Source organism: Callospermophilus lateralis, chromosome 11 (genome assembly GCF_048772815.1).
Source record: "Callospermophilus lateralis isolate mCalLat2 chromosome 11, mCalLat2.hap1, whole genome shotgun sequence".
Classification (NCBI taxonomy): Eukaryota; Metazoa; Chordata; class Mammalia; order Rodentia; family Sciuridae; genus Callospermophilus; species Callospermophilus lateralis.
Genome location: NC_135315.1, coordinates 93,124,277 through 93,145,116, shown reverse-complemented (window position 1 = coordinate 93,145,116; position 20,840 = coordinate 93,124,277). Strand labels below are relative to the sequence as shown.

The 20,840-nt window shown below is 38.1% G+C and overlaps 1 pseudogene; it reads right to left on the bottom strand.

Moving 5' to 3' along the window:
- Positions 1 to 673: 673 nt before the first annotated feature.
- On the bottom strand, positions 674 to 18,054 carry LOC143642293 (nuclear receptor-binding factor 2-like; annotated as a pseudogene).
- Positions 18,055 to 20,840: the final 2,786 nt, after the last annotated feature.

The following is a 20,840-nucleotide window of genomic DNA, read 5'->3' as shown; positions in this document are numbered from 1 at the left end:
TTAAAATGCACCCTGATTAATTATGTAAACTGGTAATTTTTTTAAAAAAAGCATAACGAATAATTTGGTTCCTTTCTTCATAAAATGGAAATTTAAATATTTCTCCTGATAGTCTTGAGGTCAGCATTATGTTATTAGTGCAAAATGTGGGTATTAGTTTCATCTAGAAAAGTGTGTAACCTATACACCTTACTTAAACAAACAAAATGTGCATAACAAAATGCATACAGTCAATGCATGATAGAAAGCATGTTTCAAATATATGGCAGGCCCTCAGGCCACCATATTATTTAGGTTTTACATTATCATTTATGGCATTATAGATTAATTATACATAACACACTTTTATACATTTTAACCCTGAAGAGAAATAATTGGTGATTGAGAAAATTATTCTAGGTAGCCATTTGGTTTGCATCGGGAGAAAGTGAATCTCCAAGAGTTTACTGTCTGTAAGGTGGGAACCATTAGCTCTAGTGGGTAGATCAGCTACTCAATATATTTCATAGTGACTGATTCTCACATCCTGGCAATGCTGCTCCTGCCAATCAGCCAGATGGTAAATCACATCTGGAATTACTCTTGTATGTGGTTTTCCCTTTTTTATTGTTCCTTCTTTTCTGGATTAACTGTGTTGCTGTATTTCTTCTGATCTCTCCAAAAGCCTTCCATTTCAATTGTTCATCAGTCCTTTCAGAAAATCCTTAGACAGATCCATAAGTGGAAGTTGTGGAGATGGAAAATCCAAGGGAGGAAGATTGGGTATTGGAATATCCTTGGCTTTCCCAATATTTGCTGCAAATTTGTGCCAGGTTGAAGAAGGTGTGGCAGTGTCCGAATGTAGTGGCAAGCTCTATAACGCTGACTTTTCTATAGAATCAGCATCCACATCCAGCTCCTTATCTACTGGACCTTGTACAAGTCTTGCTTTTTCAGCTTTTAGTGCTTTATTTTCTTTCCTTAATCTTTCATTCTCAGCCACAAGGAACTCCACATGCCTTTTCAAATCTGCAATTTTGGTTGCCTGCTTCTCAATAATTGTTTTATCATCCTTCGGGGCTTTGCTTCCAATACATGGTTGTGTTGGCTCACTCTTTTGCTGAAGTAAAAATAATAGTGTTTCTGAATTCCTGTCAAAGACTCCATGAATCTCAGAAAGGTGTTTTTCTGTACAAGGGCTGTAGTTCTGAGAAAGAAGGGGACTCTGACCCTCTGCATCCTCAGCAGAGGGTGTGTGAGATGCCTGAAGTTGGGTAGCTACATCCTTGTCTGTGTTCTGAGCTTTTGATCGTTCTTCACACTTTGCCCTTTTCCACTTCTCCTGGATGAGGAGGGACTGTTTTATGTGGCTATCCCTTTTTAATTCCAGTGATAAATGAGCCTATTTCACAAAAGGAAAATTACAATTTGCAGAGTTAAATATTGGAAGTCTTTTTACTGTTAATATATGCTATTCCAAGAGCCTTTCTGACTTAACACTTAAAATTTTTATACTGTTTGTGATTTAATAAAGATTCAATAACAATATCAAAATAATATAAATTAGAGAATGGTGTATTTTTTTTTTTACTTAAGTGAAAGCACCATTCATTAAATTGAAGTCCTAATCTCAATAATTCAGACTTTTTCTGACTGTGCCTTACACTTCCTCCATCTGCAATGCCATGCCATTTGTAATCATCTTAGAATTGGAGAAATTCTTTCTCTTTAGAACTCAGTTCTATAGTAACCAAAATGAAAAGTCTTCCTGTTAAGAGAGATTTAGAAAGCTCAATGCAGGCAGATACCAATAGCAGGTTCTATAGTATCAAAAACACAAAGTTAAAATATCCTATGATTCAGTGTTAAGAAGTAAGTGGGTTTTCAATGCCACTGATATCCCTCTCAGAAATTATCTCCTTATTTCAATTAGATATATATGTACTAAGTACTTCCTAGGTACCTGAAATTTTACAATCAAGAAATCAGAAGCCAGGTTGGGTGGCACATGTTTATAACCCCTGCTACTTAGGAGGCTAAGGCAGGAGAATCACAAATTCAAGGCTAGCCTGGGGAACTTACCAAGACCCTGTCTCAAAATTTAAAATAGGGCTGGTGATGTAGCTCAATGGTAGAGCACCTGTCTAGCATGTATAAGGCCCTGAATTCAACTCAGACCCCTGTTAAAAAAAAGATATTTAGATAAAGGTATTTTTTAAACCTCAACAAGCCTTCCCCTAGCATAAGAAATAAAGTCACTGGTGAAACAAATTTTGAAGTTAAGAACTTTTTAACATAAGGCAGGGCGCATAGTGGTACAAGAAGCCTGTAACTCCAACCATTTGGGAGGCTTAGAAAGATCAAAAGTTCAAAGCAAACTTGGGAAAATTAACCAGACCCTGGTCACAAAAAAAATAAACAAAAAGGGCTGGAAGGATGTGGTCCACAGGTAGAGCAACCCCTAGGTTCAATCACCAGTAGAGGGAGGAAAGAAGTCAAAAATAAAGAAAGAATTGTCTAAGAATTCAAGAACAGACAAATGGGAGACTTCATATTTAAAAAATCTTCAACAAGCAGATTTATCCAATTGAATCCAGTCATGGTGGTGCACACCTGCAATCCCAGGAGCTCAGGAACCTGAGGCAGGAGGACCACAGTTTCAAAGCGAGCCACAGCAACTTAGGGAGGCCACAACAACTTAGCAAGACCCGGTCTCTAAATAAAAAAAATAAAAAAAGCTTGGGATATGGCTTAGTGGTTAAGCTCCCCTGGGTTCAATACCAGGCACTAAAATAAACAGCCCAACGATGTTCAAATATGAGCTACTAACAGGATGCAAGTTTCGGCATGTCTAAAAGAGCAGGAATGAAGCTGGGGGAGAAGGTTGTTTCTGTATGCCATTATATCAACAGTTCACTTAGTTTTCACATTTTACACATTTATAATATAGCACTTAAAGACCTACATTTGATCCCCCACCATCAAACAAAAACAGAAACCCTGCAAATTTTACAATTAAAGAACTTAAAAAGGGGTAAAATGCTTTTTTTACACACAATTCTAGTCTCCATTAAAAAATCTTTTTAAAATTTTTCTGTAAACCTTAAGAACATGTCTTACCTGCTCAGACTTGGTCAGCTTCATAGCATCAGAAAGATATGCTGGCCAAAGAAAGAGGAACATTAATATATGAGTATCATCCTATAATTACTGGGTAAAAGAAGTTTTAATACTTCTCATACAGAAAAAAATGATCTTACAAGCAGTAATGCTATGATTAGGTTTTGAAAGGATTTTTTTTTTTGCTTCAATACTGGTGAATGATCCCAGTGACTAAATAAGGGTTAAAGCTCTTCCACTGAGCTACATCCATAGCCCTTTATACTTTGAGATAGAGTCTTGCTAAATTTCTGTGATTGGCCTGGAACTTGTGATCCCCCTGCCTCAGCTTCCCCAGTCTTTGGGATTACAGGCATTTGATAACTTAACTGGCAGGTTCTATGCTTTAAAATCCCTATGGAAGGGCTGGGGATGTGGCTGAGTGGTAGAATACTTGCCAAGCATGTGGAGACCTACATTTGATCCCCACCATCAAACAAAAACAGAAACCCTACAGATTTTACAATTAAAGAACTGAAGATGATTTCATTTGAAAAATAATGTTAAGGAAGGATTAAAAAGTAATAAGAACCAGGCAGGTATAGTAGTATATACCTGTAATCCCAGCAACTCAGAAGGCTGAGGCAGGAGGATTGGAAGTCTGAGCCAAGCCTAGACAACTTAGACTTTGTCTCAAAAAATATAAAAATAGCTGGAGATATTTCTCAGTGGTAAAGCATGCCTGGCTGGGTTCAATTCCCAGTACTTAAAAAAAATTAACAAGAACCTGTTAGGTACTTAGTCCAAAATAACTCCCATTTTGAAAATTAGCACCTGGCAATGAAGCATGACCTTCCTTTTAGGCCCACCCCCAAAGACTCCCTAACTACCAAAACTATAGCAATGGTACCAAATAACAATCACAGTGTTTTTTAACTACTCCCTTGTACCTGACTATATATTTAAAAGACATTTTTTTCCAGCAGGCTGCAGCACCTTACAGAAGGGCAGTCTAGTAGATAGTCTCTGTCAATAAACCTTTGCTTAAACTAAGATGTATGTCCCATGGATATTTGCCCCATCTACCCTAAAAAACCTTTCAGACCAGGTGCAATGACAAGCACCTATAATACCAGCAGCTCTGGAAGCTGATGCAGGAGGATCTGAAGTCCACAGCCAACTTCATCAACTTAGCAAGGCACTGTCTCTAAAAATAAAAAAAGGGCTAGGGATGTTGCTCAGTGGTTAAGTACCCCGAGTTCAATCCCAGGTACCAAAAACAACAATAACCACAACCCTCTAATCTCAGGATCAAACTCTGGGTGACTTACTTTGAAGTAAATTCTTAATTTTCCTCTTTTGGAAGATTGCTAAGAGTCTGCTATGGTTTGAATCTTAAATGCCCCAGGAAGCAAGCGCAAGTGTTGAAGGTTTGTTCCCCAGCTCCTGGCATCATGGGAAGGTATTGGAATCTGTAAGGGGTCGGGCTTAGTTAAAGGAAATTGGGTGACTCAGGGTTTAACATGAAAGGCATATGTGTCCCCATCCCCTTTCCCTCTCTGCTTTCCATAACCATGAAGTGAGCAGCTTTGCTCTACCACATATTTAACCATGATGTTCTACCTTGCCACAGGACCCAAAACAACAGGGCTAATAAAACATGAACTGAAACCATGAACACATGAAACCTTTCCTCCTTTCAAGTTGAATCTCAGTTATGAAAATCTACAACAGAAAATTGGTAACAAAAAGCAGCAAAGTCTTTGCTATCACTATACCTGATAGTGGCTGAGAAATCTTTTAAATTGAGATGGAGGAGGTGTCATGGCTTAGAGATGTTGACTACAGAAAGCTTGTAATGTTGTAAACAGCTTAAAGTGCAATTCTGGTGGGAACTCAGAAGACCAGAATGCTGATAAGAATGTGTAAACTAAAGGCCAAGCTCATGAGGTTTCAAACAGAAATAAGGACCCTATTGAGAACTGGACTAGAGGCCATTCATGTTACATTCTGAAAAAGAACTAGTATTCATTTTATGTATATCAAGATTCTGTAAGGCTGAATTTGAAAGCGATGGACTAATTAACTTGGTGGAGGAAATTTCAAGGCAGTGGTCTGTGTTTAGCTTTCAATTAATATACCATTGAGAATGGGAACAAAAAAGAGAAAAGAAAGATTTGAAAAACTTTAGTTTAGACAGAAAAGTAGAACTTTTAAAGTTGTGGCCAAGTAAGGTACCAGTGCTAAAGAGATCAATGCCATTAAAAAGAAGCTAAGGACTTTGCACCTCAGGAATCAGCAAGGCCCATCATAGACTCAAAGACTTTTATTTGATAAGAGAGCCCAGGGGAGCCCTACACCCACAGAACCAGGGAATTGTTTTCCTTGTGTTCATCTTTCAAAGGAATCAGACTCTGCCATAGCTGTTGTTGAAGCAGGTCTTTTACTGCTCCAGCTGGTAGCAGATTTGTCATCCATACAATGGTGCTTTTGCTAACATGAAGAATACAGGAGTTATTACATGGGATCCTGGGGGAATCCCATCAAAACTTCAATCAGCATATGGCAGTCAAAGCGCCTGCCAAGTAGCCCCTGAGAAGGCAATGTGTGAAGCTGTGAGAGTGAAGCTAAAGATGCAATGGAGACCCCAGTAAGTCAGACATGCCAGGAATGTAGAAGGCTTGCCAAGGGAAGTAACAGGCAGAGAGTAGAGCCAGCCAAAGTGAGTGGCCACATGCACTACAGTTGGCAAATCCAGAAACAGGACTGCCTAAACCCTTTGGAGTTCACATCATTTCACTGTGTCCCAAAAGCAGCACACGAAGCTACAGAACTCAGTATTTGCCCTGCTGGGTTTCCATCTTGATTTGGTCAAATCCCTTTCTTCTTTCTGCAGTCCTATTCCTCACATTTGGAATGGGAATGTTTATTCTATGCCACTGAATGTTACAAGTATATAACTTGTTAAATATTCCAATGGCTCAAAACCAAGTTTGCCTTGAGTCTCAGAGTAGACTTCGGATTTGGACATTTGAGTAATAAAGGAACTGTTAAGACTTTGGAGACTCTTTAAGATAGAATAAATGCATTTTGTTTCACAAGATGGACATAAGCTTCTGGGGCCAGCAGCAGAATGTTATGGTTTAGAACTTGAATGCCCCCTTGAAGGCTCATGTGTTGACAGTTTGATCCCCAACTGATAGCATTATGGGGAGGGAGGTAACAAACTCTGTGGAAGGGTATGTGTAACAGAAGGAAGTTAGGCCATGGAAGGCATGACCATGAAGGGGATACTGGCCCCATCTTCTTCCTCTCCCTCTGCTTCTCAAGGCCATGAGATGAGCAGTTTTCTTCACTACACACTCCCTACCATTAATTTTGATACAGGGCCTTGTTAATTTACCTAGGGCCTTCCTCAGTTGCTGAGGCTAGATTTGAATTTGCAATCCTCAACTCAGCCACCCAAGACACGTGACACAAAAAAATGATGGGTCTGAATGACCATGGACTGAAACCTCTGAAATTGTTAAAAAAAATTCACTTTTTCTCCTTCTACATTGATTTTCTCAGGAATTTTGACAATGTCAAAAACAACACAAAGAACTAATCATAAGTTCTATGAATATTCAAACTCATGGTACATTTTGAGGTTTATAATATCAATCTGTTTTTCATTTTGTGCTGCTATGGATTTCTTCATTTACTTATTTTTACTTACATTCTGTATTTCATTTTGTTTCTCTGTGAGACATTTTAAATATGTTTTTGAACAAGATGGGATATAAATAACATTAATAGTGGATCTATTTCTTATATTTTGTTGCCTGATCTTTATTTGTATTTTAATGATTTTCTGATTTCATGCTTAGAAGTGTCTGCTAGGTTCTACCATTCCTAAGAAGCAAATTAATTAGACGTTCTTGTCCAAAGAAAACTAGGTGATTATAGTTTTGATCGAGCCTTACATGCCAGATTTACATTTTTCTTCACTTTGTTCCTGTATTAATTTTGCATAGCTTGTGTATTTTTCTTCATTATCATTTAAATTTATTGAGATGTTCTATCTGCTCTGCAACTGTTCAGATACATTGTGGATGAATTTTCTTAGTTATTACCACCTACCTGCATAAATTTTTTCTCCTTGTCCGAACTACACTTTGCTTTACCCACTCCTTTTTTTTTTTTGGTACCAGGTTTCAAACCAAAGGGCACTTAACTACTGAATCACATCCCCAGCTCTTATTTTTTATTTTATTTAGAGAAAAGACCTTGCTAAGTTGCTTAGGGCCTCACTTTTGCTGAGGCTGACTTTGAACTCACAATCCTCCTATCTCAGCCTTATGAGCTGCTGGAATTACAGCAGTATGCCTCAGCATAAGCTGTTTTATCTATTTTCTTATCAAATAGAATAGCTTTTGCAAAACTCAAGAAATGCCTCCCTTTGTAGAGCCTTAAAACAGTATAATGCAGTAGTGCATACCTATAAGTCCACCAGCTAGGGAGGCTGAGGCAGAAGAATCAGGAGATCAGAGTTAGCCTCAGCAATTTAGTATAAGGCCCTAAGAAACTCTGTGAAACCCTGTTTCAATTTAAACAATGGCTAAGGATGTAACCAAGTGATGAATTGCCCCTAGGTTAAGTCCTAAGTAATAAAAAAATAAAAAATAAATAAATAAATCTCACAACTGGGAGTTGGGGCAGGGGCCACATGGGTATAAGATATTGAAATCTGGGGCACTTAACCATTGAGCCACATCCCCAGCATTTTAATTTTTAATTTTGATACAGGGCCTTGCTAATTTACCTAGGGCCTTCCTCAGTTGCTGAGGCCGGATTAGAATTTGCAATCCTCGAGTAAGCCACCCAAGTCACTGGGATTACAAGCATGTGCCACATGCCTGTTTTTTTTTTTAGAGAGAGTAAGAAAGAGAGAGAGAGAGAGAATTTTTTTAATATTTATTTTTTAGTATTTGACAGACACAACATCTTTGTTTGTATGTGGTGCTGAGGATCGAACCCGGGACGCAAGCACGCCAGGTGAGCGCACTACCACTCGAGCCACATCCCCAGCCCACACATGCCTGTTTTTTATTTGGAATTTTTAAAGGTTATTTTAGAAGGATAAAAAAAAAAAACTTTCAATCTGATTGCATCATAATAGATTTCCTCCACAAATTCAAAACAGGAACAAATGCTCACCAAGGGAAATTTGGTAAAAGAATAGGCATCTCAGGAAAAAAGAAAACTAACAATTCTGATTAAATTGCTTTCTCCAAATAGGAAACAAAGCAAATATTTAAAGTAGATATTAAGAAATGATGGGGACAGGAACTAAGAAAATCTGAAGAAACTACTACTTCTTCGAGCAAGGCATGGTAGTGCACACCTATAATCCCAGAGACTGGGGAGGCTGAGGCAGGAGGCTCACAAGTTCAAAGCCAGCCCCAGCAACTTAGTGAGGCCCTAAGCAACTCAGGGAGACTCTGGCTAAAACTATGAAAAGGGATGGGATGTGGCTCAGTAGTTCATAGGCAACTTCAATCCCAGGTATCAAAATAAACAAAAAAACCTATTGTGAATAAGTCAATTTAGAATACAATGAGCTCATTCCAACACATCAATTTTGCAACTCTAATACATGGCTATTTTTTAAATATATATATATATATATATATTTTAATTTTAGTTGGACACAATACCTTTATTTTACTTGTTTATTTTAATGTGGTGCCAAGGATCGAACCCAGTACATCACACATGCCAGAGGAGTGTGCTACCCCTAGGCCATAAAACCAAGTCTAAACTCCAAATCAGCCCAGTTGGATTTACTAATCACATTAAGTTCTATCTCCATGATTTAAAGCTAATGATTTAACAAGCTATCATCTTTTCTAACCTAAGAATGTCACAGAATTTAGGCCAGGTCAGGGTGATATTTGAAGCCCAAAAGCAGTTTCAATTATTCAAATATCAGATTAAGATGAATGCAAGTCTTTTCACTTTATTTATTCAGTTAGCTGGAATCTTTGGTTTTGTTGTTGTTTTGGTACTGGGAAGTAAACCCAGAAGCATCTCAACCACTGAGCTACATCCCCAGTGCTTTCTTAATTTTTATTTTGAGACAGGGTTGAAGTTGCTTAGGGCCTTACCATGTTGCTGAGGCTGGCCCTGAATCTACCAAATTGCTGGGATTATGGATATGTGCTTATGGAACTCATATGTAACATGACTTAAATAGTTAAACAATATGTTGCTTTTGTAACGACTAAAATTTAATAATTCAATGGATAACAAAGTATAGTTTAGAAAATATTTAACAATACTGAATTCACAAGAGTTAATATTGTATAAAACCCCCATAAAACTCACCATAAAATATACAGCTTTATGTGGTACCTGCCATGTGCCCATCTTGCAGCACAAATGTCAAGTATTTGAAATTCAGACTCCTTTAAACAATATTTACTATGAATTGGCAGACTTCTTGGAATTGGCTCATAAGTCTTTAGGAATACAGCTGTGTATAAGAACTATATACCAAGGTGCCATTTATGCCATCTTCATGTTTCAGACAGAAGACTGGTTTAGGAGAAGCTGGGAAATCCATCATATTTGAAAAATACTCTTAAGCTAATTTTCTGGGTGATCAGCAGAATGATCTAACATGCATATGCAGGACAACAAACACTACTGTTGTGATTTCCATTCTAAATAAAGTGGTCAGAGATACTGGGAAAAACAAATTGCTCTCATTTTTACAATCAATATTTCTTAAAAAGACAACTTACCCACAGCCTTCTTGTGACAAGAAATAGCCTCTTCATATTTTCCTGCAGCTAATAAACGGTCTGCTCGTCTGCTCTGCTGATAAGCCTAGAAGACAAACATCTATAAATTACTATTAAGTACAAAACATGACTTTAGAAAACAACAATAGAGGGTGAGTTAGAATACCTACTTACTGTAAGGCTTTGGGTTCTATCACTAGCAACTGCCCCCAAAACAAACCAACCTTTTAACAAGATAAATGATATTATTTGTTGTCACACCTCAAGTCATCATTACAGCTGTATCTATATCGGGATCTATGAAAAGAGTAGATCGAACCTAAAACTACTGCATCTAAATAAACCCTCTCCCAGTTAACATGAGGCACTTCAATGACCCACATTCTTCAACTCCAGAAGTTAACTAGAAAGAGTCACAATTATAGTCTGTTACACAAAATGTTTTTTTTTTTAATTTTTCAAACTTCTTTCAAAATAAGAGTTATTTCATAGACAATTCCATTAGTCTTAGGGTAGGGAGAGTGAGCATGGAATGAATAGACAAACTCTAGATAGGGCAGAGGGGTTGGAGGGGAAGGGAGGGGACATGGGGTTACAAATGATGGTGGAATGTGATGGTCATTATTATCCAAAGTACATGTATGAAGACACAAACTGATGTGAATATACTTTGTATACAACCAGAGATATGAAAAATCGTGCTCTATATATGTAACAAAAACTATAATGCGTTCTGTTGTCATATACAAATAAAAAATAATAATTATAAAAAGCTATTATCAGAGAACCACTTATCATATGGTAAAATTTATCAGTTCATTCTTCCATTTCAACATAAAGCTGCTATTTGTCTCAGAAATGAGAAATCTGTACTGGGCATGGTGGTATTTGCCTATAATCCTAGCTCCTCAGGAGGCTGAGGCAGGAGAATAACAAGCTCAAGGTCAGCCTCAGAAACTTAATGAGATGCTATTTCAAAAAAAAAAAAAAAAAGAACTGGGGATGTAGTTCAGTGCTAAAGCACCACTGGGTTCAATTCCTGGTACCATTTTAAAAATTAAAGAAAAAAATGTTTGCACTTGAGGCATTATGATACCAATACGTAGTATTAAAATGATTTTTTTTTTAAATCAGATACAACTCACCAAAAGAACAAAGGGTAACTACAAAATTCTATAAGCAAATGACTTAAGGATCCCTACATTTAAAGGTAAACAGATTAAATAAGCAATACTGGCCTTTTATTTATCTATATATTTTCATGGTACTAGGGATCAAACCTAGGAGCACTTTACCTCTGAGCCACATCCCCCAGTCCTTTTAAAGTTCTATGTTAGGGCCTTGCTAATTTGTTTTAGGGCCTCAGTAAGTTGTAATCCTCTGGTCTATGCCTCCTAAATTACTGATATTATAGGCATGTGCCATCATGTCTGGCTATTGTATGAATTTTAACCACAGAGTCAGACTAAGCAAAATATATGTTCAAAACACATAAATGTTTTCAGGTACCTAGAAATGACAAACTCTGGGGAAAGAGAATATACATAATGAAAAAAAGTAGTAGATACAAGAAGTTATGAATAACATTATTTTTCTAATGAATATATTCTGATATTATTGTTAAGGCTTTTCCTTGAATTTCCACAGACCATCATAACAAGGAGTGGCACAGTGTAGACCTACCCCTACCAAGAATCAGGGACTCTGGTATCAAATTATTGCTCTCCCACTGAAAAAGTTAATTTATTCCAACCCTCAGGGCCCATTTGCTGACCTATAAAATGATGAATTTGGACTAGATCCATGGTCCTGAAGTTTTAAATGGAATTCAAATCATGAGAACTAGGTGAAGATGTAAATTCTGGGTCATTAGGTTTGGAATAAGGCTTAAGATTTTACAGAGGTATATAGCTAGTTTTATAGCTGCTGGATCACAGACACATTTTAAGAGGCAAAAACAAGATGGTATTTGAAATTACTGCACTCTAGTACTGTCTCTATAATCTTTGTGCCTTTGGGGACTCCAATCACTTTCCACCTTGTGCTATGGGTATTTGTTTGCCTCCATAATTAAACTTCAAGCTCTGATGACAAAATAAATGGTTACTTGAATTTCTGAACAAGAACAAAAAGTCCCCAATAGGTGAAGTCAGGACTTCTTAGCTCTCCCATCTTCCCTAAAACTTCCCCATGGAAAAATCTAATCTCCAACTCTGCCCATTCAGGATTTTCCTCTCAATATAGACTCAGATATAACACTTTCTAATAAACACACTCATCAATTTAGGTTATTTCAAACCACAGCAAATTCCTTTTTTTAAAGTATAGTTACTATTAAATTCTTATTAAACATCTACCAAGTGCCGACAGGGTAGAGCTGAGGTTCCAGCTTGAACACTTGTATAAACACATGAACTTGGCTTTAACTATCTGTTTCAATTTTCTTATCTATAAAATGAGTGTTATTGTGAAAATTAAACTAATTAGCACACCCTAAGTGGTTTTTTATACTAAGTACCATGATAGACAATAAAATTGGAATGTTATTTTTTTTTTATCACCAAGAGGTTGACAATGAACAGTGGGACACACCTGTAATCCCAGTGACTTGGCAGGCTGAGGCAGGAGGGGCACAAGTTTAGTATCAGCCTCCAAAATTTAGAGAGGCCCTAAGCAATTTAAGAGAATCCTGTTTCAAAACTGGGGCGGGGGGGGGGTTAAAAAATAAGCCAGACATGGTGGCACATGCCTATAATCCCAGAGGTTAGGGAGGCTGAAAAAGGAGGATCACAAATTCAGAGCCAGCCTCAGCAATGGTAAGGCACTCAGTATATCAGTGAGACCCTGTCTCTAAATAAATTACAAAACAGGGCTGGGGATGTGGCTCAGAGGCTGAGTTCCCCGGAGTTAATCCCCAGTAATCAAAATTAAAAAATAAAAATAAAAAATAAAAACCTCTGGGTGATGTGGTGCACATGTGTAATCTCAACAGTGCAGGAGGCTGAGGCAGGAGGATCTGAGTTCAAAGTCAGCCTCAGCAATTTAGCGAGGCCCAAAGAAACTCAGGGAAATCCTCTTTCTAAATAAAATATTTTAAAAAGACCAAGGAGATGCGGCTCCATGGAAAACACCACTGGGTTTAATCCCATGTACCCCCTCCTCAAAAAGTGATAACAGACTACACTAAAGTACATATTTTAATAATTAAAGATACTTCAGGAAACCTATTTTGGTAGTAATTTTCTTATTTTTAAAAAAATCATTAAAGATTTCCCATTTTAAAACTGATCTCCTTAAATACTGTTCTTAATAGAATCAAGTCATTAACAGTAGCTATGGTGTGATGACGAAAACCTGTAATCCCAGTTGAGGCAGAACTGTAATCCAAGTCTCAGCAATGTAGAAAGGCCCAATCTCAAAAAAAAAAAAAGAAAAGAAAAGAAAAAGAAAAAGAAAGGTAGTACATGTATAAATTTCTGTTATTTCAAAGTAAAAATTATGAAAATTTTATAATCCATGAGTCCTATCTTACAATAATCATAATGCCTTGTCCATTAGACACATTAAGAATCCCTTCCAGATTTTTGTTGGGTATTTTTGTTTGTTTTATGTGATGCTAGAGATTGAACTCCAGGCCTTGTGCATGAGAGGCAAGCACTCTACAAACTGAGCTACATCCCCAGCCCCCAAATTTCAATCTTAGAATCAGATACTAAGTTAATAATGTCTCAAGAGGTTGTAAATAATGTGACATTCAGAAACTTGGAAACACAGGTAGAAACAGTTCTGTAAAGAGAAGTGAAACAGTCAGCCTAAAGAGTCAGAGACTCCTGTCTGAATCTGAGGCTCCCTATGTTCTTAGACACATGTATACTATACCCCTGCTTTTCCTGCTCCTTTGTTTAGAGTCCAATAAATCATCTCTTTTTGCTTAAGCTGATTTCAAATGGGTTTTCCTCATTTGCAACCAACAAAAACCTAGCAAATATAACCTGTTACTAAGTGGCTGATGTCACTAACAAATATTTTCTTTCTACCTCTACCGGCTTTGTTTTTGGAACTGAGGATTGGACCCAGGAGCACTTTACCACTGAGCTACAGCCTCAACTCTTTTCACTATCTTTTTAAATTTTGAGACAGGGTCTCAAAATTTCCTGAGGCTGGTCTAGAACCTAGAATTTTACTACCTTAGCATCCCAAGTTACTGGGATTTACAAGAATGTGCACCTGGCTATAGGCCACTTTTAAAATACACATTCCACACTGCACTCTTACCCAAAGGAAAAAAGTATTATCTTCTATAACCTTCTATTTATTAGTGCATTTAGGGGAGAGCTGTAAAGACAAATGAAAAGAAACAAAATGCCAAAAAGTACACAGAGGAAAATATACCATACTCCTGACTTTATAGTAGGGTTGTCTGTTGGGAGTCATCCACTTCCCCCTTCCTTTCTTAATCAATAGAGTAAACTACAAACAACTAGCAAGTAGTGTCTACAACCAGTAAGCATTGAAAAGACTACTAAAATTACATTTAAGATACTCAAGTCAGGAGTGGTGGTTTCAATCTCACAAACACTATCCACTCTAAATTTCCATGTTTTCATCTGTAAAATGTGAAATACCTCATATAGTTATTAGGAAGACAAGATAAATAATATACATAATGCTAATCCCATCACTTAGTAATTGCTGGAAATATTTTAGTGCTCCACTGCCTTTTCCTAGAATATTTACATTAAGCCCAGCCTCATTTGTGATAGAAGGTTACTTTTCCCTAAAATTTTCAGGGCAACAATAAAAGGATTCAAATAGCCCTCTTTACCTTAAAATTTCACTGCATATAATATAAGAAAGTCACAAAGACTCCAGGAAAATACAAGGCTATTCCTCCTTGGACCAACATATAATTATTTTTCTTGGATTAGAATCTCAAAAGCAAGTGGATTCATTTACCTCAAATAAAGAGAGAACTGACTACTCTGGAGGGAAGCTCAGTTACTCAAGAAACATTCCAAACACTTAAGAGACAAACATGTAGGAAACACTTTGACCTGCCTTTGCAGCACAGGTGAGTAAATCATGACCAATGGTCATATGTAAATTAAAACCTTACATCATCTCCCAAACTGGAAGCAAACAAACCAAGAAATGGAAATAATCTCACGTAATTTTTTTTTTCCAGTACTGGGAAACTAAAACACATTCTACTAGTCCTTTCTCCCAATTTTGTAAAATTTTAAGACAAGGTCTCCCTAAATTATCAAGCCTAGCCCAAGAAACCTCAACCTCTCAAATTGCTTGGATTACAGGAATGTGCTTTGCACCATTTATCTCACATTAAGTTTTAACATATGTTACCAGCTCACAATACCAAAATTAAATGTACGAAAAGAAATGCCTAAATAGACACTAAGAAGTTTTATATTACAATCTTTCCATATTGACAAAAAGAAGAGGAAACCCTTTGGGGAAAAATAATAATAATAACCAGATGAAACAAACATATTCAAAGTTGAAAGACTATTTTTTCTTCAATGGAAGTGAAATTTATTTTTCTTTTTAACAACTTTTGGGGGAAAGATGCATTATTTGTACAAATTTCCTTTATTTCCCTTTTATTGGAAATACTGGGGATTGAATCAGGAGAACTCTATCACTGAAACATTGAGACACAGTATCTCTAAATTGCAAAGGATGGTGTCAAATGTGTGATCCTCCTGCCTTAGCCTACCAAGCTACTGGATTACAGTTATGCACCACCACTCCCAGCTTGTTCTAGTTAAACATTGGAATGACTATTTCAAATTCTTCCATATCTTAGAAAATTTAATTGTGAGAAATAAGCCTTAGGGCCCTTACTGTAAAACTAACATAAATGAATCAATACTACAGCAGAGGCAATACATGCTGACATAGGATCTACAGTTCAATATAGATAAGGGCCAAGGTGAAATGAAAATGAGAAAATTAATAGAGAAGCACTGCTAAAAAAGCATCCAAAGCATGAGTTTGATCAATATTTTACTCAGTACCCAAGAATATATTAGGTCAATACCTAAGTAATTACTTAATTTCTCTCAATGTAGGTTTATCTGTAAAACTTTGAAAAAGTTCTTACTAAACCCCAAGAATCCCTGAGGACACATGATTATAAATCCATGTAATAATAATCCTGTACTAAGTCCTTATACAATGAACTTGGACAATACTAGAATGTGCTTAGCAAAATTTTGATAGAGGCCTCTCAATTTTACTTAGTAACACAATTATTTGTTTTGTTTGGTACCAGAGACTGAACACAGGGGCACTTAACCACTGAGCCACATCCTTTTTATTTTTGGGAGGTACTGGGGATGGAAGGCAGGGACACTCAACCACTGAGCCACATCCCCAGCCCTATTTTGTATTCCATTTAGAGACAGGTCTCAATGAGTTGTTTAGCTTTTAACTGGCTTTTAACTCCCAATCCTCCTGCCTCAACCTCCCAAACCCAGCAGCAGGAATTACAGGCACACCTGTAGAGCAGCTGACTGGGGCTATGCGGCAGGCTGTAGCCAAATAAAGTGAAGCTAACTGGAACTGAACCAGTGGTCATTTTGCAAGGACACTTGAACTTTGAAGCACTTTGTAAATGGCTGATTATTTCTAATACCCCTATTAAGATTCAGTATTGAGTCACCCAAGTTTCATTGCAAACTATGTCACCTTAAAACAAGAAAGGTACAAGACAGTTTTCTGGCTTAAAAAAACTCCCTAATGTAGTCCAAAGTTTCTAAGGGTAAAAACAAAGGGGGGAGGGGATGGGAGAGGGGCCAAAGTAATAAAACTGCAAGAGTTTCTCAGAACAGCTAACCTGCCAAAGTTAAGTTGGAATAATAACTTCAGATGATACCAGTGACTTTGAACCACAGCCACCGGTTAGAATCTTAGGCTTTAAAGCTCACCAAATTCAAAACTGTATAAGTGAGACTTTAAGTTATGGGCTTATGGTCTCATTATAATAATGGCAAACTCATACTCTACTATGTATCAGATACAGTACTAAGTGGTTTGCACTTATTTCCTCCTTTAACCCTAACAAAAAACCTGAAACAGTGAGATCAAGTAATTTGCCCCAGGTTAGGCATCAATTAAGTGACAAAGTCAGAATTTACCCAAGCAGTCTGGCTTCAGAAACTATTTTCCTAAACCACCAGGCTCCATTGCTTCTCTATATAGTGTGAACCAGTTCAAGGCTCTTCCAACACAGTAGGGTTGAGAAGTCCAATGTGAGAAATTATTCCTCCATAGTCCTTTTTCCCAATTCCACCAGCACAAATAAACTGCAAGCCCATGACTAAAAAGTTCCTCCTGTCTGCAACCTTAGGTGTTCTAAGTTTTATAGATAGATAGATCTATATCTATATCTATATCTATATCTATACCTATACCTATACCTATATATCTCCTAGATTAGAAAACTCACAGATGCAGCGGCCAATCTGGAAAGAACCGTTTCTTATTGCTTAAAAGACTTTAGACAACCAGTACTTTTTCTGAGAACAACAAATAGCTTTTATACTTTATGACACCTAAAGTGATGAAACTGAGCTAAAAACAGAATGGTCGTGTTTTCTTCCCCCAGCTATCCCTAATTTATTCGGGGAGAAGAGAGACTATTTATGAACGCGAACCAATATAGTAAGTAGGTGAAAAGAAAACTGGAGTTAGGGGTTTTACTCCACCTCTCCAAAGTTGAGGAGCTTAGACTCGGGCCCCCTGTGTTGAAACTTACAATCAGCATTATACACAATTTCTGTCCTAGCCAAATTCCGTGCCTCCCAGGCTTCAGAGAGGCTGCTACCTGGCGTTTGGAGGCATCTCCCCCACTGCAGGAGAGGAGAGGGCATCCCCAGGAGGCGGCAGCCCCTCGCCAGGGGCCCTGCAACAGGGGGTGCCCAAAGTCAGTGGGAGCTTCCCCACCATCTCAGAGGAGGGCAAACTCTGAGGCGGCTTTCCTGGAGCCTCTTTAAACTGAGGGCCTGCGGGTGGCCCTCAGCTTCTGTGACTGTCACTGCTAAGACTGCCCCCTGGCATCAAGGGTCTACCTGAACTCTGGGGACTGTACCCGACGACTGAGGCAAAGGCACCCACCGTGGACACAACCCTGTGAGCCACTTACCAAGTTGAGAGGTGCTTCCATTACTTCCAACGCGTGAGCAGCGTTGCCAGTACACGTAGAAGGAAGTAGAAAAAGAACACGAGGAAGCCTTGGCGACAGCCACCCCTCAGAGAGCCCAGAGAGATTGTGGTAGGCGCAAAAGAAGAAACCACCCTACCACTTCCTTTTCCAGTGCCTGGGGCTGACCCCTGAGCGTTGCTGTGGCCACATCGACTTCTGACGTCACTTGCCGGGGGCTGGTTCAAGGTGGGAGTGAGGACGATGAGTAGGTGGGGCTCACAGAAGGCGGGGCATCGGCTGATGTCTGCTTCAAGAGTTTTGTTTTTTCCCATGAAATATCTTCTGAAAGAGTAGTCAGATGTTTTGTGAGTAGGTGCAGGCTTTTAGTACCTTAAGATGGCTATCTTCCAATATTGACTTCTCTCATTTCCTTCTCGCCTGACTTTTTTTGAAATTCACTCTGCTTAGCTACATCCTCTCTTGCACTTGTGTACCCACCTTTATCCTTGTACCTGTTGATGTTTTTCAAAAAGTAGATCTGAGGGCTGTGGTTGTAGCCCAGTGGTAAAGTGCTTGCCTAGCACATCTGAGGCACTGGGTTCAATCCTCAGCCCCACAAAAAAAATAAGTAAATAAATAAAATAAAGGTATTGTGTCCATATACAACTTAAAAAAGCAAATTTGAGCAAAGTTAAACCATATACTGAACTGGGCCATGATGGGAGTTAATGTGAATTATTCAGCAGGGCTCTGCCTTGAAGTTGAACACAAACCAATAAAATAGTATGTGTTACAAATAGACAAGTATAATGATGCATTTAACAATTATATTCTAAGCCATGGTGTTACCGGTGTTTACCGGTGATGAGTCCTTGCTTCCCCAATGTTGAAGTATAACACCAGAGAAGCATGCTGAGGCAAGGTTAGGGGAAAGTAAAAGCTTTATTAAAGGACAGAAGAAAAGACTTCTCCTGGAGGAAGAAGGAGGACCCAAGAGGTGGAATCCATGGAAGGGAGAATGTGTTACCCTTTTATAGCTAAGGTCTTTTTTTTAACTTTCCCACATTCCTGTCTTCTGTTCTGTTACCTTTCAGTGATGGAATGTAAGTGGGAAAGCCCAAAGTGTGGGGCACAGGTGGGCCAAAGGAGTATTCTGGGCAGGAAAGACCTTTGGATTAGCATCTCCAAGTTTGCTGGGAGCTGTTTCATTAACATTTATTGGGGATCCGCTCTGGGCCTTGGGGGACATTAACATTCCAAGAGTTGTTCTGCTTTTCTCTGACTCCATTCTCAATGTGGCCTTCATTTTGGATTTTACTCGATATTAGACCTGATTTACCTAACTACACTGACTACCTATCTTTAAATCAGTCTTCAATGGCACAAAACTATGTCATGAAATCCACTGACAAAAGTGATTTATGCTGCAAAGATGGACCAGAGCTGTGATGGAGAATAACCAAGATGCAGTTGGGTGGTGAAGGAAATTTTCCCAGGGGTGTGCGATTTTTCAGATGGAACCTTTAAAGAGCCAGCTAAGCAAAGAGCCTTTCAAGGAAAGAAAATGTACTGAAACTCTAAGCTTAAAAAAAAGAAGAGAAAGAAAGAAAGAAAGAAAGAAAGAAAGAAAGAAAGAAAGAAACAGACAAAAAGAAAAACAAAGGCTGCAGCATCTTTATTATGGTGGAGACAGGCAAAAGAAGATGTCAAAAGTAGTGGGAAAATGCAGCCAGGCATGATGATAAATGCTTATAAACTCAGCTACTTCAGAGGCTGTGGCAGAAGAAAGACAAGTTCAAGGCCAGTCTGGGCAATTTTAGCAAGACCCTGTCACAAAAAGGGCAAGGGAAGTAGCTTAGTGCTAAAGAGTAGGTTAATGCAAGAAAGAACATGAATGGCCTTAAGTACCATCTCTCTTTTTCTTTCTTTCTTTCTTTAAATCAAGGGTTGAACCCAAGGGTGTTTAACTACTGAGTTATATCCCCAGCCCTTTTATTTTTTATTTTGACACAAGGCATCACTAGGTTGCATACAGCCTCACTAAATTGCTAAAGCTGGGGGCTGGGGATGTGGCTCAAGTGGTAGCACACTCACCTGGCATGCGTGAGGTCTGGGTTCGATCCTCAGAACCACATACAAACAAAGATGTTGTGTCCGCTGAAAACTAATAAATAAGTATTAAAAAAATTCTCTCTAAAAAAAAGTAAAATAAATTGCTAAAGCTGGCTTCAATTATGTGATTCCCCTCCCTCGACCTCCCAAGCTGCTGGGATTACAGGCATGTGTCACTGTAGCTGGCTTTTAAGTACAATTTTAATGCATAATGAAGCATTTAGATTTTATTCCAAAGTGCATTGGAAAATGAGTGAAAGTGTTTTTCTTCTCCTTGTTTTGTTTTGTTTTTCTGCAGTGCTACTACTGAGTCTCAAAGGAGAAGCACCTAAATGGAGAGGTGGGACATACTTGTGACGATTGAGACACACAGTAGTCTAATTGTTCCCTTCATGCTTTGCTGCTCTGCCATTGAAGGCTTATTTTTAAATGGACATTTTTTTTAATCCCAAATCTTGGAAAAAACAGGATTGCCCTTCTTCCACATCCTAAACCCAGTTATCAATTCTTGAGCACACATCTATCTCAGGAATAAAGTAATTCAGATTTTGGGAGTTGGATCCAGAAGATCTAAGTTAAGATCTAAGTTAAGATCCAGTTAATCTCCCAAATTAACAAGTGAATTATGACCCCTATTAGGACACATCTAGAATGTACCCTTTGAATCACCTTCAAAAATCGTCTGTTCCCACTGATTG